This window comes from Melanotaenia boesemani, chromosome 4 (genome assembly GCF_017639745.1).
Source record: "Melanotaenia boesemani isolate fMelBoe1 chromosome 4, fMelBoe1.pri, whole genome shotgun sequence".
In the NCBI taxonomy this organism is placed as follows: Eukaryota; Metazoa; Chordata; class Actinopteri; order Atheriniformes; family Melanotaeniidae; genus Melanotaenia; species Melanotaenia boesemani.
This window is the reverse complement of record NC_055685.1, coordinates 15,141,820-15,159,763: the sequence shown is the minus strand read 5'-3', so window position 1 is coordinate 15,159,763 and position 17,944 is coordinate 15,141,820. Positions and strand designations below refer to the sequence as shown.

The 17,944-nt window shown below is 42.8% G+C and overlaps 16 non-coding genes across 16 annotated transcripts; all 16 read right to left on the bottom strand.

Moving 5' to 3' along the window:
• Nucleotides 1-4,097: 4,097 nt before the first annotated feature.
• On the bottom strand, nt 4,098-4,171 carry trnat-ugu. Its single transcript has one exon. It is a non-coding gene; the product is annotated as a tRNA-Thr (tRNA).
• Nucleotides 4,172-4,924: 753 nt separating this feature from the next.
• Nucleotides 4,925-4,998, bottom strand: trnat-cgu. The gene has a single exon. It is a non-coding gene; the product is annotated as a tRNA-Thr (tRNA).
• A 1,562-nt stretch (nt 4,999-6,560) lies between these two features.
• trnat-agu lies at nt 6,561-6,634 on the bottom strand. The gene has a single exon. It is a non-coding gene; the product is annotated as a tRNA-Thr (tRNA).
• A 762-nt stretch (nt 6,635-7,396) lies between these two features.
• Nucleotides 7,397-7,470, bottom strand: trnat-ugu. The gene has a single exon. It is a non-coding gene; the product is annotated as a tRNA-Thr (tRNA).
• Nucleotides 7,471-8,202: 732 nt separating this feature from the next.
• On the bottom strand, nt 8,203-8,276 carry trnat-agu. The gene has a single exon. It is a non-coding gene; the product is annotated as a tRNA-Thr (tRNA).
• A 762-nt stretch (nt 8,277-9,038) lies between these two features.
• trnat-cgu lies at nt 9,039-9,112 on the bottom strand. Its single transcript has one exon. It is a non-coding gene; the product is annotated as a tRNA-Thr (tRNA).
• A 753-nt stretch (nt 9,113-9,865) lies between these two features.
• trnat-ugu lies at nt 9,866-9,939 on the bottom strand. The gene has a single exon. It is a non-coding gene; the product is annotated as a tRNA-Thr (tRNA).
• A 732-nt stretch (nt 9,940-10,671) lies between these two features.
• trnat-agu lies at nt 10,672-10,745 on the bottom strand. Its single transcript has one exon. It is a non-coding gene; the product is annotated as a tRNA-Thr (tRNA).
• A 762-nt stretch (nt 10,746-11,507) lies between these two features.
• On the bottom strand, nt 11,508-11,581 carry trnat-ugu. Its single transcript has one exon. It is a non-coding gene; the product is annotated as a tRNA-Thr (tRNA).
• A 732-nt stretch (nt 11,582-12,313) lies between these two features.
• Nucleotides 12,314-12,387, bottom strand: trnat-agu. The gene has a single exon. It is a non-coding gene; the product is annotated as a tRNA-Thr (tRNA).
• Nucleotides 12,388-13,149: 762 nt separating this feature from the next.
• On the bottom strand, nt 13,150-13,223 carry trnat-ugu. Its single transcript has one exon. It is a non-coding gene; the product is annotated as a tRNA-Thr (tRNA).
• Nucleotides 13,224-13,975: 752 nt separating this feature from the next.
• trnat-agu lies at nt 13,976-14,049 on the bottom strand. The gene has a single exon. It is a non-coding gene; the product is annotated as a tRNA-Thr (tRNA).
• A 762-nt stretch (nt 14,050-14,811) lies between these two features.
• trnat-ugu lies at nt 14,812-14,885 on the bottom strand. Its single transcript has one exon. It is a non-coding gene; the product is annotated as a tRNA-Thr (tRNA).
• A 732-nt stretch (nt 14,886-15,617) lies between these two features.
• On the bottom strand, nt 15,618-15,691 carry trnat-agu. Its single transcript has one exon. It is a non-coding gene; the product is annotated as a tRNA-Thr (tRNA).
• A 754-nt stretch (nt 15,692-16,445) lies between these two features.
• Nucleotides 16,446-16,519, bottom strand: trnat-cgu. Its single transcript has one exon. It is a non-coding gene; the product is annotated as a tRNA-Thr (tRNA).
• A 732-nt stretch (nt 16,520-17,251) lies between these two features.
• On the bottom strand, nt 17,252-17,325 carry trnat-agu. The gene has a single exon. It is a non-coding gene; the product is annotated as a tRNA-Thr (tRNA).
• Nucleotides 17,326-17,944: the final 619 nt, after the last annotated feature.

Sequence of the window (17,944 nt, the reverse complement as noted above, 5' to 3'; positions counted from 1 at the left end):
ACAGTGAACCCCAAGCACCCCCCCCAACCGACCCAGCACCCACAGAGCCAGAAGCTCACTAGCGCAGGCACCCAGGGTCCCGGCACCTGGGACAACCGCCTCCCCCCGCTCGCCCCCGGGTGTGAGAGGTCCCTATTACCCTCTCCCTCCCCGCTCCGGACTGTTTATGTAGTGTGTGTTGTTTGCAATTAAAATTGAGGGGCAGTGAGCGCAATGTGCCGAGAGCCAGGCCACCTAAGTGGCCCTGCCCGACACACCCCCCAGGTGTTATTTGTGTGTTGTGTTTCTTGTGTTTTGATGTCTAAGTGCAATTAAAACTGAGAGGCGAGTCGCCACGGGGTGCATCCGAGGAGACCACTGAATGGCCCCCTCTGCTCCACCCCGCATGGCGTGCACGCCTCCCAAATCCCTACGTGTGTGTGTGTGTGAGACAGAGAGAGCGGGAAATAAGAGGGGTCTGGGGATGTAAGTCCAGAGGGAAGTTCGCTTCCCTCTGGATGTTGAGCCTCTAGTGGCATTAGGCACCCCTGCTCCCTGGGAGGTCCCCCAGGGCAAGACAGGCCAAGAGAGGCCGCCCCCCCACGACCGGGCCATAAAGGGACTGCCGCCACTGACTCCAGAAGGCACCCATCCCCCACATGCCTAACGGGGAATGAGAGGATGGGGATGAGGACAGCGGCAGAGCCCAGACCCACGGCACACCACCCCCAGGCCCGCCCAGGCCCCCCCACAAGTGCACACACACAGAAACACGTGCACGCACCTATATCCTTGTCCACTCCCGCTCATCCTAACACACACACACACCTCCTCACGCCCACCCACACAGAATAAACACTCACACAGCATACAACCCTCCCAATCTCACTCCCCGGCCCCCCCTCCTTCCCGCCATGCCCTGTGGGAGACATCCCAGGCAGACCAGAGAACGGCAAGCCCCAGATCGGGCCCCCACCGCCATCCCCAGCCACCCCCTATCACCTCCCACCCAGATGTGGCCGACCGGGCATCCCCCAAGAACAGCAGCCCCTCATCAGCGCAGCCGCCCCGGTTTCCAGCCCCTAGGGCCACCACCTCCCTCTGCCCACCCCCGGTATAGCCCTGGGGAAGAAGGGGAAGAGGTGTCCTCATTGTCCTCCTCCTCCTCCCCACTCATGACTGTTTGTGGTGAGTGTGTTTTTTGCAAGTAAAACTGGGGGGCACTGACCATATTGTGCTGGGAGCAACGTCATATTAGTAGACCCGCCCTCCATGCACCACATGACACGCCCCCCAAGAGGTTGTTTGTGTGTTGTGTTGGTGTTTGTCTAAGTGTGGTTTAAACTAAGAGGCGAGTTGCCACAGAGTGCAGCTAAGGAAGTCACTTGTGTCTATGTGTTTGTATGTAAGAGAGACAGAGAGAGTGGAGAAGAAGCGGTATCCGGGGATGTAAGTCCGAAGGGAAGAGAACCTCCCTCTGGATGGTGAGCTGCTAGCAGCACTAGGCACCCCCGATCCCCAGGAGGCCCCCCAGGGCAAGACAGGCCAGAGGCAGCCGCCCCCCCACAACCAGGCCATGCAGCAACTGCAGCCAACAAGCCGCCACCGACCCCAGAAGACACCCACCCGCCAGACACCCAGGGAGGAAGGAGAGGAGCAGAAGGAGAATAGCGGGAGAGCCCAGATCCATGGCCCACCACCCCCAGGCCCACCCAGGCCCATCCCACAGCGTCATGTCATCCCTCCCCACCCTACCTACTCACCTATGATCTTGCACACTCCCACTCATCCTAGCGCATACATACACACACACACAAACATACCCACACAAACATCATCCAAAGCATAGACACGCACAACATATAAACATCCCTGTCTCACACTCCAGCACCTCCCCCTATAATCTTTCTCTTCATTGCTGGGGCTGTGGCAGGCAGTATTTACACCTGGCTGTTTCTCTGTAGTGTTGCGGTCCACTGACTGCCCAAGCTGTGTTGAAAGCCACATACCATGCAGTTCCACCACGTGGTGTTCTACTTGGTGGTTAAGTTTAGTGCCAAGGCAGCTCATCAAGACCTGTCACAGTATTCCTGGTTTCTTCTCTCTCCCTCCCCATGGGAAGGGATGTTTTGGTAAGACGACATTCACTCTGCAGACAGAGCGGGATATTAATCTTCATAATATGATTAGTGTGTTTTCTTTTTTTAGATACAGGAAGTAGCGTGCCTGTGCTTGGGGTTGAGGCTACTGTTTTGTCTCTGCTTGGATTCACGCCCGCTCCTCCAGTTCATCAGCGAGTGTAGAAATAAACTTCTGTGCCTGATAATTTACTCTTGACACCCTGGAGCAAGGGGTAAATTACGGATTGATTGTTACTGAGGATGCAGCCCAGATCTTAATATTGTTTGGCTCTTTTTGGTTTCTTTGCTTCTAATTTTGATTTAATTATTTAAAGTGTGTTGTGCTGCATGTTTAACCCCTTTTTTGTTTACAGGGCTCAAAGCCGCTGCATGATCTAAACCCTGGCATATAGGGTTACTTGGGGAATTGTCAACGTTTATTTTTCTTCAACTGTGTTCTTTTAAAAAGAAAATTGTAAAATAAAATAAACTTTTTATGGGAATCCATCTGCCATGGTGCATTTTATTTGGACCTACTTTTTTAGTTTTTAGGTTTACTGGGGGTTTAACTCCCCCAGTTGGCGTTGTCACTTTTCTTTTAATATAGAAATCTTTTGGTGCCTTGGCACCTTGCTACATTTTGCCGTTTGTCAGCAGGATGCACCACTTCGGTAAGATTTGATTCCCTGCTTTGGCATTGCTTTTATTTTTGACAGTATACTGTGTTGGGAGACAAAACAGCAGCTGTAGCTCACTAATACACCAGCAGGTGGAGATGCACCAGCAAGAGCACTGACGGCCCAACCGGAGGAGCAGTCCAGCTATGGTTTGTACCAGTGTGGGGTATTAAGTAATTGGAACGGAATTTGTGGCCAGCTGATGGCCATTTCGCTAGACATAGGTGGTGCGGCCCTGACTCTCCAGCTTAATTTTTCTTTCTATTTATTTGGCGCACAATCAGCTACGTCAAGCAAATCGATCTCTATGGCAACGTCCCCAGGCAAGCACCGACACAGGCACCAGCATGCGTGTACAACTTAAAACAGATGAGAACTTTACACATTGGCAAACACGGCTCGAGTAACGCAGAAAAGCACATTACTGTAGTCCAGTCAAGTAATTTCGTTAGACAGATTTTAAGTGGATGTTACAACGGATAGTATCCAACTTTTTGCACATGCGAGGCACTGGTGGGATTAAAGCCCATGATCTCTTGTTTACTAGACAGGCACTTTGACCAACTAAGCCACAGCACCCAACCTATCATGCACATATACATTTTTGAGGATTTTCTCCGAAGTGAGGGACATAACCTTTGGTAGATGCTCAATGAAGAGTAACATTTTAAATAATCAGTTACTGACAGCCCAATTTCCCTTCAGATCAATAAGGAATGAAGATGCGCACTGCTTAATTATCACAACAGATGGGTAGAGGGCACCAAAAATCTTGCAATGAATGGTATTATCAGAAGACTGCCAAGAATCTGCAATGACATGTAGCACATCCACATATGCCATACACAATGGGCAAAAGTTGGACTTTCAAGCACCGGTCTGTAATGGGTTGCAGTGAAATTTAGCTGCTTAAGACTCTGGATGATGTGAAGGAGAGGGACTCCAGAGGGCCAGGAGATATTCATGTACAACTATCTGCAATCATGTGCATGCTGTAGCAATACAAAGTGTTGAGAAGGGAGCGTAGAAAACTTGCGGGCTATTGCGTCTGCCAGTCAGTTAACATTTGAACCCTCAACTATGGTGAATTCTGGAAAGAGCTTGTTAAAAAAAAAAGGCGTTCAGCGTCAACCTTGGTAAAGGTACATAGTACTTGAATGTATGGCAGGGTTTAAGCACAAAGTTGAATTTTAATGTGTACTTTCGTACTGTTGTTTGTCAGCAATGTTTGACCCATACCAAGGCCACAAACAACTGTGATGTGTAAGAAAGAGCATAATCCAGGAAATATAACACCTAATATCCAACTTTCAAACTTACAAGGCACTGCTGGGATTTGAACTCAGGATCTCCTGTTTACAAGACAGGCACTTTGACCAACTAAGCCACAGCGCCCAACCTATCATGTATATACACATTTTTCAGGATTTTCTCCAAAGTGAGGAACATAACCTTTGGTAGATGCTCAATGAAGGGTAACATTTTAAATAATCAGTTACTGACAGCCCAATTTCCCTTCAGATCAATAAGGAATGAAGATGCACACTGCTTAATTATCACAACAGATGGGTAAAGGGCACCAAAAATCTTGCAATGAATGGTATTAGCAGAAGACTGCCAAGAATCTCCAATGACACGTAGCACATCCACATATACCATACACACATCCACATATGTCATACGCAATGGGCAAAAGTTGGACTTTCAAGCACCGGTCTGGAATGGGTTGCAGTGAAATTTAGCTGCTTAAGACTCTGGATGATGTGAAGGAGAGGGACTCCAGAGGGCCAGGAGATATTCATGTACAACTATCTGCAATCATGTGCATGCTGTAGCAATACAAAGTGTTGAGAAGGGAGCGTAGAAAATTTGCGGGCTATTGCGTCTGCCAGTCAGTTAACATTTGAACCCTCAACTATGGTGAATTCTGGAGAGAGCTTGTTGAAGAAAATAAAGGTTTCCAGTTTCAGCCTTGCTAAAGGTACATAGTACTTGAATGTATGGCAGGGTTTAAGCACAAAGTTGCATTTTAGTGTATACTTTTGTACTGTTGTTTGATCCATACCAATGCCACAAACAAATGTGATGTGTAAGAAAGAGGATAATCTACAAAATACAATGGATAACATCCAACTTTTAGAGCATGCAAGGCACTGCTGGGATTTGAACCCAGGATCTCCTGTTTACGAGACAGGCGCTTTGACCAACTAAGCCACAGCGCCCAACCTGTCATGTGTATATACATTTTTCAGGATTTTCTCCAACGTGAGGGACGTAACCTTTGGCAGTTGCTGAAAAAAGAGTAACATTTTAAATAATCAGTTACTGACAGCCCACATTTCCCTTCAGATCAATAAGGAATGAAGATGCACACTACTTATTTATCACAACAGATGGGTAGAGGGCACCAAAAATCTCAAAATGAATGGTATCTTTTGAGAAGACTGCCAAGAATCTCCAATGACAATAAACAAATCCACATATGCCATACACAATGGGAAAAGGTTGGACTTTCAAGCACCGGTCTGAAATGAGTTGCAATGAAATTTAGCTGCTTAAGACTCTGGATGATGTGAAGGAGAGGGACTCCAGAGGGCCAGGCCATTGACAAGACCATTGTACAACTATCTGCAATCATGTGCATGCTGTAGCAATACAAAGTGTTGAGAAGAGAGCGTAGAAAACGTGCGGGCTATTGCGTCAGCCAGTCAGTTAACATTTGAATCCTCAACTATGATGAGTTCTGGATAAAGCTTGTTAAAAAAAAAAAAAGGCTTCCAGCTTCAACCTTGGTAAAGGTGCGTAGTACTTGAATGTATGGCAGGGTTTAATCACAAACTTGCATTTTACTGTATACTTTCGTACTGTTGTTTGTTAGCAATGTTTGACCCATACCAAGGCCACAAACAACTGTGATGTGTAAGAAAGAGCATAATGCAGGAAATACAACAACTGATATCCAACTTTTCACACTTACAAGGCACTGCTGGGATTTGAACCCAGGTTCTCCTGTTTACAAGACAGGCACGTTGATCAACTAAGCCACAGCTCCTAACCTATCATGCATATATACATTTTTCAGGATTTTCTCCAAAGTGAGGAACATAACCTTTGGTAGATGCTCAATGAAGAGTAACATTTTAAATAATCAGTTACTGACAGCCCAATTTCCCTTCAGATCAATAAGGAATGAAGATGCATCACTGCTTAATTATCACAACAGATGGGTAGAGGGCACCAAAAATCTTGCAATGAATGGTATTATCAGAAGACTGCCAAGAATCTGCAATGACATGTAGCACATCTACATATGCCTTACGCAATGGGCAAAAGTCGGACTTTCAAGCACTGGTCTGGAATGGGTTGCAGTGAAATTTAGCTGCTTAAGACTCTGGATGATGTGAAGGAGAGGGACTCCAGAGGGCCAGGAGATATTCATGTACAACTATCTGCAATCATGTGCATGCTGTACCAATACAAAGTGTTGAGAAGGGAGCGTAGAAAATTTGCGAGCTATTGCGTCAGCCAGTCAGTTAACATTTGAACCCTCATCTATGGTGAATTCTGGAAAGAGCTTGTTAAAAAAAAAAAGGTTTCCAGCTTCAACCTTGCTAGAGGTACATAGTACTTGAATGTATGGCAGGGTTTAAGCACAAAGTTGGATTTTAGTGTATACTTTTGTACTGTTGGTTGATCCATACCAATGCCACAAACAAATGTGATGTGTAAGAAAGAGGATAATCTACAAAATACAAAGGATAACATCCAACTTTTAGAGCATGCAAGGCACTGCTGGGATTTGAACCCATGATCTCCTGTTTACTAGACAGGCACTTTGACCAACTAAGCCACAGCGCCCAACCTGTCATGTGTATATACATTTTTCAGGATTTTCTCCAACGTGAGGGACGTAACCTTTGGCAGTTGCTGAAAAAAGAGTAACATTTTAAATAATCAGTTACTGAAAGCCCACATTTCCCTTCAGATAAGTAAGGAATGAAGATGCACACTGCTTATTTATCACAATAGATGGGTAGAGGGCACCAAAAATCTCACAATGAATGGTATCTTTTGAGAAGACTGCCAAGAATCTCCAATGACAATAAGCAAATCCACATATGCCATACACAATGGGAAAAGGTTGGACTTTCAAGCACCGGTCTGAAATGAGTTGCAGTGAAATTTAGCTGCTTAAGACTCTGGATGATGTGAAGGAGAGGGACTCCAGAGGGCCAGGCCATTGACAAGACCATTGTACAACTATCTGCAATCATGCGCATGCTGTAGCAATACAAAGTGTTGAGAAGAGAGCGTAGAAAACGTGCGGGATATTGCGTCAGCCAGTCAGTTAACATTTGAACCCTCAACTATGATGAGTTCTGGATAAAGCTTGTTAAAAAAAAAATAAAATAAAGGCGTCCAGCTTTAACCTTGGTAAAGGTGCGTAGTACTTGAATGTATGGCAGGGTTTAATCACAAACTTGCATTTTACTGTATACTTTCGTACTGTTGTTTGTTAGCAATGTTTGACCCATACCAAGGCCACAAACAACTGTGATGTGTAAGAAAGAGCATAATCCAGGAAATACAACAACTGATATCCAACTTTTCACACTTACAAGGCACTACTGGGATTTGAACCTAGGATCTCCTGTTTACAAGACAGGCACTTTGACCAACTAAGCCACAGCGCCTAACCTAGCATGCACATATACATTTTTCAGGATTTTCTCCAAAGTGAGGAACATAACCTTTGGTAGATGCTCAATGAAGAGTAACATTTTAAATAATCAGTTACTGACAGCCCAATTTCCCTTCAGATCAATAAGGAATAAAGTTGCATCACTGCTTAATTATCACAACAGATGGGTAGAGGGCACCAAAAATCTTGCAATGAATGGTATTATCAGAAGACTGCCAAGAATCTCCAATGACATGTAGCACATCCACATATGCCATACGCAATGGGCAAAAGTTGGACTTTCAAGCACCGGTCTGGAATGGGTTGCAGTGAAATTTAGCTGCTTAAGACTCTGGATGATGTGAAGGAGAGGGACTCCAGAGGGCCAGGAGATATTCATGTACAACTATCTGCAATCATGTGCATGCTGTAGCAATACAAAGTGTTGAGAAGGGAGCGTAGAAAATTTGCGGGCTATTGCGTCTGCCAGTCAGTTAACATTTGAACCCTCAACTATAGTGAATTATGGACAGAGCTTGTTGAAAAAAAAGAGGTTTCCAGCGTCAACCTTGCTAAAGGTACATAGTACTTGAATGTATGGCAGGGTATAAGCACAAAGTTGCATTTTAGTGTATACTTTTGTACTGTTGTTTGATCCATACCAATGCCACAAACAAATGTGATGTGTAAGAAAGAGGATAATCTACAAAATACAAAGGATAACATCCAACTTTGAGAGCATGCAAGACACTGCTGGGATTTGAACCCAGGATCTCCTGTTTACTAGACAGGCACTTTGACCAACTAAGCCACAGCGCCCAACCTGTCATGTGTATATACATTTTTCAGGATTTTCTCCAAAGTGAGGGACGTAACCTTTGGCAGTTGCTGAAAAAAGAGTAACATTTTAAATAATCAGTTACTGAAAGCCCACATTTCCCTTCGTTCAGCAAGGAATGAAGATGCACACTGCTTATTTATCACAATCGATGGGTAGAGGGCACCAAAAATCTCACAATGAATGGTATCTTTTGAGGAGACTGCCAAGAATCTCCAATGACAATAAGCAAATCCACATATGCCATACACAATGGGAAAAGGTTGGACTTTCAAACACCGGTTTGAAATTAGTTGCAGTGAAATTTAGCTGCTTAAGACTCTGGATGATGTGAAGGAGAGGGACTCCAGAGGGCCAGGCCATTGACAAGACCATTGTACAACTATCTGCAATCATGCACATGCTGTAGCAATACAAAGTGTTGAGAAGAGAGCGTAGAAAATGTGCAGGCTATTGCGTCAGCCAGTCAGTTAACATTTGAACCCTCAACTATGATGAGTTCTGGATAAAGCTTGTTAAAAAAAAAAATAAAATAAAGGCGTTCAGCTTTAACCTTGGTAAAGGTGCGTTGTACTTGAATGTATGGCAGGGTTTAATCACAAACTTGCATTTTACTGTATACTTTCGTACTGTTGTTTGTTAGCAATGTTTGACCCATACCAAGGCCACAAACAACTGTGATGTGTAAGAAAGAGCATAATCCAGGAAATATAACAACTGATATCCAACTTTTCACCCTTACAAGGCACCGCTGGGATTTGAACCCAGGATCTCCTGTTTACGAGACAGGCACTTTGACCAACTAAGCCACAGCGCCCAACCTATCATGCATATATACATTTTTCAGGAATTTCTCCAAAGTTAGGAACATAACCTTTGGTAGATGCTCAATGAAGAGTAACATTTTAAATAATCAGTTACTGACAGCCCAATTTCCCTTCAGATCAATAAGGAATGAAGATGCATCACTGCTTAATTATCACAACAGATGGGTAGAGGGCACCAAAAATCTTGCAATGAATGGTATTATCAGAAGACTGCCAAGAATCTGCAATGACATGTAGCACATCCACATATGCCATACGCAATGGGCAAAAGTTGGACTTTCAAGCACCGGTCAGGAATGGGTTGCAGTGAAATTTAGCTGCTTAAGACTCTGGATGATGTGAAGGAGAGGGACTCCAGAGGGCCAGGAGATATTCATGTACAACTATCTGCAATCATGTGCATGCTGTAGCAATACAAAGTGTTGAGAAGAGAGCGTAGAAAACGTGCGGGCTATTGCATCAGCCAGTCAGTTAACATTTGAACCCTCAACTATGATGAGTTGTGGATAAAGCTTGTTAAAAAAAAAATAAAATAAAGGCGTTCAGCTTTAACCTTGGTAAAGGTGCGTAGTACTTGAAGGTATGGCAGGTTTTAATCACAAACTTGCATTTTACTGTATACTTTCGTACTGTTGTTTGTTAGCAATGTTTGACCCATACCAAGGCCACAAACAACTGTGATGTGTAAGAAAGAGCATAATCCAGGAAATACAACAACTGATATCCAACTTTTCACACTTACAAGGCACTGCTAGGATTTGAACCCAGGATCTCCTGTTTACAAGACAGGCACTTTGACCAACTAAGCCACAGCGCCTAACCTAGCATGCACATATACATTTTTCAGGATTTTCTCCAAAGTGAGGAACATAACCTTTGGTAGATGCTCAATGAAGAGTAACATTTTAAATAATCAGTTACTGACAGCCCAATTTCCCTTCAGATCAATAAGGAATGAAGTTGCATCACTGCTTAATTATCACAACAGATGGGTAGAGGGCACCAAAAATCTTGCAATGAATGGTATTATCAGAAGACTGCCAAGAATCTCCAATGACATGTAGCACATCCACATATGCCATACGCAATGGGCAAAAGTTGGACTTTCAAGCACCGGTCTAGAATGGGTTGCAGTGAAATTTAGCTGCTTAAGACTCTGGATGATGTGAAGGAGAGGGACTCCAGAGGGCCAGGAGATATTCATGTACAACTATCTGCAATCATGTGCATGCTGTACCAATACAAAGTGTTGAGAAGGGAGCGTAGAAAATTTGCGGGCTATTGCGTCTGCCAGTCAGTTAACATTTGAACCCTCAACTATAGTGAATTCTGGAGAGAGCTTGTTGCAAAAAAAGAGGTTTCCAGCATCAGCCTTGCTAAAGGTACATAGTACTTGAATGTATGGCAGGGTTTAAGCACAAAGTTGCATTTTAGTGTATACTTTTGTACTGTTGTTTGATCCATACCAATGCCACAAACAAATGTGATGTGTAAGAAAGAGGATAATCTACAAAATACAAAGGATAACATCCAACTTTCAGAGCATGCAAGGCACTGCTGGGATTTGAACCCAGGATCTCCTGTTTACTAGACAGGCACTTTGACCAACTAAGCCACAGCGCCCAACCTGTCATGTGTATTTACATTTTTCAGGATTTTCTCCAAAGTGAGGGACGTAACCTTTGGCAGTTGCTGAAAAAAGAGTAACATTTTAAATAATCAGTTACTGAAAGCCCACATTTCCCTTCAGATCAGTAAGGAATGAAGATGCACACTGCTTATTTATCACAATAGATGGGTAGAGGGCACCAAAAATCTCACAATGAATGGTATCTTTTGAGGAGACTGCCAAGAATCTCCAATGACAATAAGCAAATCCACATATGCCATACACAATGGGAAAAGGTTGGACTTTCAAGCACCGGTTTGAAATTAGTTGCAGTGAAATTTAGCTGCTTAAGTCTCTGGATGATGTGAAGGAGAGGGACTCCAGAGGGCCAGGCCATTGACAAGACCATTGTACAACTATCTGCAATCATGCACATGCTGTAGCAATACAAAGTGTTGAGAAGAGAGCGCAGAAAACGCGCGGGCTATTGCGTCAGCCAGTCAGTTAACATTTGAACCCTCAACTATGATGAGTTCTGGATAAAGCTTGTTAAAAAAAAAAAAAAATAAAGGCGTTCAGCTTTAACCTTGGTAAAGGTGCGTTGTACTTGAATGTATGGCAGGGTTTAATCACAAACTTGCATTTTACTGTATACTTTCGTACTGTTGTTTGTTAGCAATGTTTGACCCATACCAAGGCCAAAAACAACTGTGATGTGTAAGAAAGAGGATAATCTACAAAATACAAAGGATAACATCCAACTTTTAGAGCATGCAAGGCACTGCTGGGATTTGAACCCAGGATCTCCTGTTTACAAGACAGGCACTTTGACCAACTAAGCCACAGCGCCTAACCTGTCAAGCACCTATACATTTTTCAGGATTTTCTCCAAAGTGAGGTACATAACCTTATGTAGATGCTCAATGAAGAGTAACATTTTAAATGATCAGTTACTGACAGCCCAATTTCCCTTCAGATCAATAAGGAATGAAGATGCATCACTGCTTAATTATCACAACAGATGGGTAGAGGGCACCAAAAATCTTGCAATGAATGGTATTATCAGAAGACTGCCAAAAATCTGCAATGACATGTAGCACATCCACATATGCCATACGCAATGGGCAAAAGTTGGACTTTCAAACACCGGTCTAGAATGGGTTGCAGTGAAATTTAGCTGCTTAAGACTCTGGATGATGTGAAGGAGAGGGACTCCAGAGGGCCAGGAGATATTCATGTACAACTATCTGCAATCATGTGCATGCTGTACCAATACAAAGTGTTGAGAAGGGAGCGTAGAAAATTTGCGGGCTATTGCGTCAGCCAGTCAGTTAACATTTGAACCCTCAACTATGGTGAATTCTGGAGAGAGCTTCTTGAAAAATAAGAGGTTTCCAGCGTCAACCTTGCTAAAGGTACATAGTACTTGTGTGTATGGCAGGGTTTAACCACAAAGTTGCATTTTAGTGTATACTTTTGTACTGTTGTTTGATCCATACCAATGCCACAAACAAATGTGATGTGTAAGAAAGAGGATAATCTACAAAATACAAAGGATAACATCCAACTTTTAGAGCATGCAAGGCACTGCTGGGATTTGAACCCAGGATCTCCTGTTTACTAGACAGGCACTTTGACCAACTAAGCCACAGCGCCCAACCTGTCATGTATATTTACATTTTTCAGGATTTTCTCCAAAGTGAGGGACGTAACCTTTGGCAGTTGCTGAAAAAAGAGTAACATTTTAAATAATCAGTTACTGAAAGCCCACATTTCCCTTCAGATCAGTAAGGAATGAAGATGCACACTGCTTATTTATCACAATAGATGGGTAGAGGGCACCAAAAATCTCACAATGAATGATATCTTTTGAGGAGACTGCCAAGAATCTCCAATGACAATAAGCAAATCCACATATGCTATACACAATGGGAAAAGGTTGGACTTTCAAGCACCGGTTTGAAATTAGTTGCAGTGAAATTTAGCTGCTTAAGACTCTGGATGATGTGAAGGAGAGGGACTCCAGAGGGCCAGGCCATTGACAAGACCATTGTACAACTATCTGCAATCATGCACATGCTGTAGCAATACAAAGTGTTGAGAAGAGAGCGTAGAAAACGTGCAGGCTATTGCGTCAGCCAGTCAGTTAACATTTGAACCCTCAACTATGATGAGTTCTGGATAAAGCTTGAAAAAAAAATAAATAAATAAAGGCGTCCAGCTTTAACCTTGGTAAAGGTGCGTAGTACTTGAATGTATGGCAGGGTTTAATCACAAACTTGCATTTTACTGTATACTTTCGTACTGTTGTTTGTTAGCAATGTTTGACCCATACCAAGGCCACAAACAACTGTGATGTGTAAGAAAGAGCATAATCCAGGAAATACAACAACTGATATCCAACTTTTCACACTTACAAGGCACTGCTAGGATTTGAACCCAGGATCTCCTGTTTACAAGACAGGCACTTTGACCAACTAAGCCACAGCGCCCAACCTATCATGTATATACACATTTTTCAGGATTTTCTCCAAAGTGAGGAACATAACCTTTGGTAGATGCTCAATGAAGGGTAACATTTTAAATAATCAGTTACTGACAGCCCAATTTCCCTTCAGATCAATAAGGAATGAAGATGCACACTGCTTAATTATCACAACAGATGGGTAAAGGGCACCAAAAATCTTGCAATGAATGGTATTAGCAGAAGACTGCCAAGAATCTCCAATGACACGTAGCACATCCACATATACCATACACACATCCACATATGTCATACGCAATGGGCAAAAGTTGGACTTTCAAGCACCGGTCTGGAATGGGTTGCAGTGAAATTTAGCTGCTTAAGACTCTGGATGATGTGAAGGAGAGGGACTCCAGAGGGCCAGGAGATATTCATGTACAACTATCTGCAATCATGTGCATGCTGTAGCAATACAAAGTGTTGAGAAGGGAGCGTAGAAAATTTGCGGGCTATTGCGTCTGCCAGTCAGTTAACATTTGAACCCTCAACTATAGTGAATTCTGGAGAGAGCTTGTTGCAATAAAAGAGGTTTCCAGCATCAGCCTTGCTAAAGGTACATAGTACTTGAATGTATGGCAGGGTTTAAGCACAAAGTTGCATTTTAGTGTATACTTTTGTACTGTTGTTTGATCCATACCAATGCCACAAACAAATGTGTTGTGTAAGAAAGAGGATAATCTACAAAATACAAAAGATAACATCCAACTTTTAGAGCATGCAAGGCACTGCTGGGATTTGAACCCAGGATCTCCTGTTTACTAGACAGGCACTTCGACCAACTAAGCCACAGCGCCCAACCTGTCATGTGTATATACATTTTTCAGGATTTTCTCCAAAGTGAGGGACGTAACCTTTGGCAGTTGCTGAAAAAAGAGTAACATTTTAAATAATCAGTTACTGAAAGCCCACATTTCCCTTCAGATCAGTAAGGAATGAAGATGCACACTGCTTATTTATCACAATAGATGGGTAGAGGGCACCAAAAATCTCACAATGAATGATATCTTTTGAGGAGACTGCCAAGAATCTCCAATGACAATAAGCAAATCCACATATGCCATACACAATGGGAAAAGGTTGGACTTTCAAGCACCGGTTTGAAATTAGTTGCAGTGAAATTTAGCTGCTTAAGACTCTGGATGATGTGAAGGAGAGGGACTCCAGAGGGCCAGGCCATTGACAAGACCATTGTACAACTATCTGCAATCATGCACATGCTGTAGCAATACAAAGTGTTGAGAAGAGAGCGTAGAAAACGTGCAGGCTATTGCGTCAGCCAGTCAGTTAACATTTGAACCCTCAACTATGATGAGTTCTGGATAAAGCTTGTTAAAAAAAAAATAAAATAAAGGCGTCCAGCTTTAACCTTGGTAAAGGTGCGTAGTACTTGAATGTATGGCAGGGTTTAATCACAAACTTGCATTTTACTGTATACTTTCGTACTGTTGTTTGTTAGCAATGTTTGACCCATACCAAGGCCACAAACAACTGTGATGTGTAAGAAAGAGCATAATCCAGGAAATACAACAACTGATATCCAACTTTTCACACTTACAAGGCACTGCTAGGATTTGAACCCAGGATCTCCTGTTTACAAGACAGGCACTTTGACCAACTAAGCCACAGCGCCTAACCTAGCATGCACATATACATTTTTCAGGATTTTCTCCAAAGTGAGGAACATAACCTTTGGTAGATGCTCAATGAAGAGTAACATTTTAAATAATCAGTTACTGACAGCCCAATTTCCCTTCAGATCAATAAGGAATGAAGTTGCATCACTGCTTAATTATCACAACAGATGGGTAGAGGGCACCAAAAATCTTGCAATGAATGGTATTATCAGAAGACTGCCAAGAATCTCCAATGACATGTAGCACATCCACATATGCCATACGCAATGGGCAAAAGTTGGACTTTCAAGCACCGGTCTGGAATGGGTTGCAGTGAAATTTAGCTGCTTAAGACTCTGGATGATGTGAAGGAGAGGGACTCCAGAGGGCCAGGAGATATTCATGTACAACTATCTGCAATCATGTGCATGCTGTAGCAATACAAAGTGTTGAGAAGGGAGCGTAGAAAATTTGCGGGCTATTGCGTCTGCCAGTCAGTTAACATTTGAACCCTCAACTATAGTGAATTCTGGAGAGAGCTTGTTGAAAAAAAAGAGGTTTCCAGCGTCAACCTTGCTAAAGGTACATAGTACTTGAATGTATGGCAGGGTTTAAGCACAAAGTTGCATTTTAGCGTATACTTTTGTACTGTTGTTTGATCCATACCAATGCCACAAACAAATGTGATGTGTAAGAAAGAGGATAATCTACAAAATACAAAGGATAACATCCAACTTTTAGAGCATGCAAGGCACTGCTGGGATTTGAACCCAGGATCTCCTGTTTACTAGACAGGCACTTTGACCAACTAAGCCACAGCGCCCAACCTGTCATGTGTATATACATTTTTCACGATTTTCTCCAACGTGAGGGACGTAACCTTTGGCAGTTGCTGAAAAAAGAGTAACATTTTAAATAATCAGTTACTGAAAGCCCACATTTCCCTTCAGATCAGTAAGGAATGAAGATGCACACTGCTTATTTATCACAATAGATGGGTAGAGGGCACCAAAAATCTCACAATGAATGATATCTTTTGAGGAGACTGCCAAGAATCTCCAGTGACAATAAGCAAATCCACATATGCCATACACAATGGGAAAAGGTTGGACTTTCAAGCACCGGTTTGAAATTAGTTGCAGTGAAATTTAGCTGCTTAAGACTCTGGATGATGTGAAGGAGAGGGACTCCAGAGGGCCAGGCCATTGACAAGACCATTGTACAACTATCTGCAATCATGCACATGCTGTAGCAATACAAAGTGTTGAGAAGAGAGAGTAGAAAACGTGCAGGCTTTTGCGTCAGCCAGTCAGTTAACATTTGAACCGTCAACTATGATGAGTTCTGGATAAAGCTTGTTAAAAAAAAAAAGGCTTCCAGCTTCAACCTTGGTAAAGGTGCGTAGTACTTGAATGTATGGCAGGGTTTAATCACAAACTTGCATTTTACTGTATACTTTCGTACTGTTGTTTGTTAGCAATGTTTGAGCCATACCAAGGCCACAAACAACTGTGATGTGTAAGAAAGAGCATAATCCAGGAAATATAACAACTGATATCCAACTTTTCACACTTACAAGGCACTGCTGGGATTTGAACCCAGGATCTCCTGTTTACGAGACAGGCACTTTGACCAACTAAGCCACAGCGCCCAACCTATCATGCATATATACATTTTTCAGGAATTTCTCGAAAGTGAGGAACATAACCTTTGGTAGATGCTCAATGAAGAGTAACATTTTAAATAATCAGTTACTGACAGCCCAATTTCCCTTCAGATCAATAAGGAATGAAGATGCATCACTGCTTAATTATCACAACAGATGGGTAGAGGGCACCAAAAATCTTGCAATGAATGGTATTATCAGAAGACTGCCAAGAATCTGCAATGACATGTAGCACATCCACATATGCCATACGCAATGGGCAAAAGTTGGACTTTCAAGCACCGGTCTGGAATGGGTTGCAGTGAAATTTAGCTGCTTAAGACTCTGGATGATGTGAAGGAGAGGGACTCCAGAGGGCCAGGAGATATTCATGTACAACTATCTGCAATCATGTGCATGCTGTACCAATACAAAGTGTTGAGAAGGGAGCGTAGAAAATTTGCGGGCTATTGCGTCAGCCAGTCAGTTAACATTTGAACCCTCAACTATGGTGAATTCTGGAGAGAGCTTCTTGAAAAATAAGAGGTTTCCAGCGTCAACCTTGCTAAAGGTACATAGTACTTGTGTGTATGGCAGGGTTTAACCACAAAGTTGCATTTTAGTGTATACTTTTGTACTGTTGTTTGATCCATACCAATGCCACAAACAAATGTGATGTGTAAGAAAGAGGATAATCTACAAAATACAAAGGATAACATCCAACTTTTAGAGCATGCAAGGCACTGCTGGGATTTGAACCCAGGATCTCCTGTTTACTAGACAGGCACTTTGACCAACTAAGCCACAGCGCCCAACCTGTCATGTATATTTACATTTTTCAGGATTTTCTCCAAAGTGAGGGACGTAACCTTTGGCAGTTGCTGAAAAAAGAGTAACATTTTAAATAATCAGTTACTGAAAGCCCACATTTCCCTTCAGATCAGTAAGGAATGAAGATGCACACTGCTTATTTATCACAATAGATGGGTAGAGGGCACCAAAAATCTCACAATGAATGATATCTTTTGAGGAGACTGCCAAGAATCTCCAATGACAATAAGCAAATCCACATATGCTATACACAATGGGAAAAGGTTGGACTTTCAAGCACCGGTTTGAAATTAGTTGCAGTGAAATTTAGCTGCTTAAGACTCTGGATGATGTGAAGGAGAGGGACTCCAGAGGGCCAGGCCATTGACAAGACCATTGTACAACTATCTGCAATCATGCACATGCTGTAGCAATACAAAGTGTTGAGAAGAGAGCGTAGAAAACGTGCAGGCTATTGCGTCAGCCAGTCAGTTAACATTTGAACCCTCAACTATGATGAGTTCTGGATAAAGCTTGAAAAAAAAATAAATAAATAAAGGCGTCCAGCTTTAACCTTGGTAAAGGTGCGTAGTACTTGAATGTATGGCAGGGTTTAATCAC